Genomic DNA, 6,000 nt, shown 5'->3' on the forward strand with positions numbered 1-6,000 from the left:
GCTACCACTAAAATCATGTGTTTCTGATGTGCTTTGGCTCTAGTGAGCATATATTCATCATAGTGAGCATGAGTGACCTCTTAATGTGTTTGAGAATACACATCTGACAAAGGCTGAATGATCAGTAAACACTGATGAAGTTTTGAGTTGAAACATGATTTCTCTCAGATATCCTACAAAGGACATCTCATTCTGCCTTTACTTCCCGGGCTGTTGGTATCCCATTCTCTGTTTCTTGGAAGAATTGGCTCACTTGCCTTCACTGAAATGGCCATCTCTTTACATGTGATTAACTTTTCAATGTCCTTTCTTAAAAACAGGGACTCCAAACTCATTGTTCTTGAGTCTTAAAATGAATTATTTTTTCTGTATGTGTTGCTATCTTAGAGAAAATCTACCTTGTTTACCATTATAAACTCAGTCTTTTAGCATAGAACCTAGTGACTAATTAGCACTCAATTGTGACTTCATGGACAAATACTCCAAATGAGGTGTAATCCCCCATAACTTAGATGTCTATGTGTAAAGCCATGCTACTATCACATTAGGTTTGCTATTAGCCACATAGCACAGTTGACTGCTTTTGAGTTTCCTATCAATTTATCATATTAGTTACATCTCATTTATGAAGTGCCTTGGGGAGATGACACACAATGAGTCAATTTGGTTGTTGGGGGATGGTGAGAGCAAAAAGATATGAATTGGAAAAATCAGACCCAAATGGGATTCTAAAGTGGGAAGAAAGCTGTGGGAACAGTTTGACCTCTCTCATATAAATCTATGGTGCTTGGAGACTGGGAAGAATAAGGAAATCAGAAATAAAACTTGCACTGTATTCTGGAGATGCCAAGCTGTAATGCAGAAATCTTTATGGGTTTATATTTTAAAGGGTTCTGCATTATAGTATAGATTTGAATGATTTAAAATTCATACAAAATTTCATTGCCTTTTAACTTGATGAAATTCACCAGAGAAAGAAATGTTAGGGAAATCAGATATGCTGCAGTGACCTCTGTATTCATGTGAGATCCTCAACACAGACAACTGAGGCTTCTACAGTACCTTGGAAAGTACCCTTGAACACCAAGTCTTCATAAAACATCGTGGCAATCATAGGACAAGTGTGACACCCTCACATTCAAATTAGAAACTGCAGTGCTAGGGATATTTCTTTCCTGACAAAATAATGAGAGAACAGTTAAACATTTCTGTAAAAAAGAGAGAGAGAGTTCATTTTAGTATTCTTTGTAGCAAGAAAAGAGGCTTACTGACCATTAAAATGGCACTACTCAAACAAAATTAGACTTGAATCAATATGACTGCCAAACAAGCACTTATATTTTCAGAATGTTGCAGAGAAACATGCATACTCAACTACTTTTCAGTTTAACAATGTATGGAAAGGTAATAAAAAGACTAAGAAAACTAACCTGTTGAGGAGGGAAGAAAATAAAACAGAATGGCTTGTTTATCATTTGAATTTAAACACAAGCTTAATGTGTTCATGTCATATAAAAAACAACCAAGTTTTAAGTCCCAGAAGATAATTAAAACATCAAAAATGTATAATGTCTATGTCAGTTCCTTAGTAGTTTTGCTATTTACCACCCACTCATTTTCAGATAAGGCAAATATATGCTTTTTATGCCATCACAAAAGGCTTTATCATTAGAAAAGTGTAAATATAATTTCAAAGATGTATTGAAACTCTGTATCTGAGATTTGAACATTGTAATGATAACTAAAAAGGAATGGCACAGTGGATACCTTTCATGGGGCCCTGCCAAGGTATGCCACTAAGCAAACATGCTATGCACAACAGAGTTATTGCAAGAGGTTTATTGGGGGAGGGGAAGAGTGAGGGACTGTGTTGGAGTGGGGACATGAGAGAGGCAGGCAGACAGACAGAGAAGCACAAGGAAGAAAAAAAGCAAGAGAGGAAAGAGGAGGTAAAGGGAGGAGGAAGAGATAAGAGAGACAGGAGACAAAGGAGTAAGCTTTGCTCTGATGCCACTTAGGGGTGGGGTGCACATGTCACATAGTAGAAAGACTCCTGATGACAGTTGATGATGTAACTGCTTTGGTGGCAGAAACTAGCAAACATACTTGATCAAACTTAATGCATGGCACACTTTATCTGAACACAATATTCTGGGGGCCTGTCATTGAAAATTTCTGAAAGCAAATGACCCTCCCATCTTAGGGAATCATCTTAGCAGAGAGAGGCTTTTCCACAATAAAGGGGTATGGAATACTTACATGAGATGGCAGGTTTGGGGTCAAACAAACAAAAAGAAAATAATGAAACTGTAAGATAACCTCGGAACATCTTGAAATCAAATGTGGTCATGAAAAATAGCAGAGCAGAAGGGAATGTAGGGGTTAGGGTCCACAGAACATCCCACAAACCAGGCCACCACTCACATCTGCAAACAGCAAAAGCATTGTTTATTCCAGCATGCTGGGGTCTGCCAGCCAGACTGCAAAATGTCTGTGACCCTGAATAGAGCTGCAGGCTCCTTTTATAGCATCCAGGAAGGGATGAGATCATCCTGAAAATGATTGGCTGGGCCTACTCTTCCTGCTTTAACAGGGTACAGAAAACAAAACTGAAATAGAAACTAAAACCTAACAGAGCACAGAAACCAAAACTGAAACTAAATTAAAACTTAGGCCTAGTGTAGGCTGAAACCAGGAGAAACTTCACATGGTGCTGCTATGGCCCCTCATAGGAAAATTTAAAACACTTAGGTGCTACTTATTATTATTAAATAAGGAAAAATGCATGTGTGTGTGTGTGGGGGGGGGTGTCTCAAAATAGCTTGGCCACACAGCTGCCATGATAGGCTTAGAGGCCCAGACATAGCTTCTGGTAGGTAACACTTGGGCCCAGCAAGAGCCATAAGCTGATCCTACCCAGTGAGACCTTCATCTAAGAGGAAATACCTGGCATTCCAAGCATTCCCTATACCCCTAGACAAATGTCAGCCAGTCAGTGTCCTGAACGCTGGAAATCCCCTCACCCCAACTTCTGCAGCACTGATTTACTTCAGAGAGGAGAATGGGCATTGAAGACACTCCATATGTAGTTTATCTTCACCTTGCCAAAAAACAGCCATTTGGGCAAGAAACTGTTCTTGCCTGGACTGCTTGATTGACTGGACATACAAGACCCATAAAAAGGTGACCACTAAACTTTGCTTGACAAAATGGTCCTTCAGGTTCCTGCTTTGCAGAGGAAATTGCCAGACATTCTACAGGACACTAAAAAAAGTGACTGAGTGACTCTAGGCCTGTGGGCTGAAGACAGATGCCCCAACTTTACAGAGGAACTTTGGATGACTGTCCAGGCTGCCGGCTGTCTTTGTCTACCCTGCAAGACTCCCAAAAGTTGCTTGCATCCTTCTCCCATTTCTCAGGTAATAGTATATCCTTCTGAGGTCTTTGATGTAGTTGAAGCTAGATAGTTACAATTTTCCTTAATTATGAGAAAAGATAAGTTAGATATAAAACCTTAGACTCACAAATATAAGATAGATAGCCTACCTTCTTTAATTTTGCCAAATAAACTAGTTAATATAAATAGACTAGCTATTATAACTGTAATTCTTGCTTGGTAATTGTTTTGTTATCTGTAATTTTACTATGTGAAAGTTAAAACCTTCCTTTTTGAAAAAAAGAAAAGGGGAAGTGCTGTGGATATCGTTCTGTATAAATAAAACACTGATTGGCCAGTGGCCAGGTAGGAAGTATAGGTGGGACAAGGAGAGAGGAGAATTCTGGGAAGTGGAAGGCTGAGTGAGGGAGACACTGCCAGCCTCCGCCATGACAAGCAGCATGTGAAGATGCCAGTAAGTCATGAGCCACGTGGCAAGGTATATATTTATAGAAATGGGTTAATTTAAGATATAAGAACAGTTAGCAAGAAGCCTGCCATGGTCATACAGTTTGTAAATAACATAAGCGTCTGTGTGTTTATTTTGTAAGTGGGCTGTTGGACTGCCGGGGCTTGGTGGGACACAGAGAAAAAACTCTAGCTACAATAAAAACCCCACCCTGCCTTGGGTCTGGGCTCTCTGCTCTCAGACAGAAAGACCAAGCCACAAAGCTTGAAGATAATAAAGGCTCTTTGCTTTTACATATGTGATTCAATCTCTGTGGTGGTCTTTTGGGGTCTCCGCAATCTGGGCATAACAGAAATTAACAGGCAATACTTGACTTTCTGACAACAAGCATGCCTTAAGGAAGTTAAATTCTTTTTCATGGGACTGTTTCAGACTGTTGCTGTTTTTGTATTTAGTAATAGCAATGTATATTCAGGATATTTAAAATCAAAGGTTTTAGTTTTTTTCTTATTTGTCTTTTTGTTTGTTTGTTTAATTTTGAGGAACAACATATAAACTTGTAACTTAGTCTAGTTTTGAACTCCTGATTTTTTCTCAGCCTTTACCTTGCAAGGACTGGATTACAGAAGAATGCAACCACACCCAGGTAAACTAGGTTTTTAAAATGGTTTGATAGGATTCTATTTACCATCTAGTCCTCAAAGCACCAGTACATACAATAACTGGAAGGACTTGTCCACCCATGTGATACAGAAGGAATTATTTGGTATCACTTGCTCCTATAAATTATCCTTACTAATTTACTCAACCTGAATCTACTAAAACTTTAAGATCTACTCATGCTAGACCATGGTGGTACATGCTTTTAGTCCCAGCACTCAGGAGGCAGGGCCAGATGGATCTCTGAGTTTGAGGCCAGCCTGTCATACAGTGTAAGTTCCAGGACAGATGGGTCTACACACAGAAATCCCGTTTAAAAGAGAAAAACAAAAACCAAGTAATAAACAAAATTTCTACTTATCAATTTGGAGGCTGCACATATAGGACAGAATAGCCTATTAAAAATATACCCAGAAAGAAAAGATGCTAACAAAGCAATCAACAAAATACAGAATATGAAGTGTCCTCAGGAGTAGTGGTTTTATTTTTTTTTTCTTTTCAACACATAAGCTATACCATTCAACAAATAACAAGCAAGAGTCAGAAAGAATAAATTTATATAAGTTTTTCCTTTCTTTTTCTTTTTTTTTTTTTGATTTTTGGAGGCAGGGTCTCTTCTCTCTCTGTCTCTCTCTCTCTGTCTCTGTCTCTGTCTCTCTCTCTCTCCCCAGAATCTGGCTGTTGACCACTATGCCTGGTCTATATATGTTTTGGTTTAAAGCAACAATTTTAATTTGAGCCAGCAAAATATTACAAACACAAAATCATTTGTGGAAACCATTCAAAAAAATGTATTTGGTATGGCCTTGGAAGGAAGCAGATCTATGGGGTCACATTGTTACCTTGTTGGTTATAATTTTGCAGGAAATCAATGTAGTTGCTCACTGCTCAAGAACTGCTTTCAGAAGCACTGTGTAGCCTCTGGGTGCATCAGAACAGCTAGTCTTGCCTGGACATTCAGAGACTAGCTGTTTGCCAGCTACCTTCTCACCACCTCTTTCCTCCCATCTTACTTAACCCTAGGAAGCCTTAATTATCAAGAGTCCCACCTCCCTCTGTTTTTTGTTCCCCAGGTTCCCCAGGTAGGTTGAGGATGCCATCAGGAGCCACTCCTCAATAATAAAGTGTTTATCTGAATTCAAATTACACGTCATTGACTAAGCCTCAGGAGGGTAGAGTAGTCCCTGTGTAAGCTCTGTCCAAAGCTAGTTTTTCTTCTGTTGGGAGATGGGTTAAGAACTTGTGACTTAGAAGTCTGCAACTTTGTCCTGAGATTCCTGTTGAGGAACATCTGAAATGCAGGAACAGGCACAAGGAAATCCAGAGGCAAATCTAATTTGGGTTCAATAACCTCTCCATTTTTTTCACAGATCAGCTGTGAGGAGTACATGATGTAGCATGTAAATGAAGTCCATACTTCTATTCATGGGCTGGCCTGAGTAGTTAAATGTTTACTGCTGATTGCTGTCTATTTGGAAAGGAAAAACTTCCAACT

Source organism: Peromyscus leucopus, chromosome 3, assembly GCF_004664715.2.
Source record: "Peromyscus leucopus breed LL Stock chromosome 3, UCI_PerLeu_2.1, whole genome shotgun sequence".
Classification (NCBI taxonomy): domain Eukaryota; kingdom Metazoa; phylum Chordata; class Mammalia; order Rodentia; family Cricetidae; genus Peromyscus; species Peromyscus leucopus.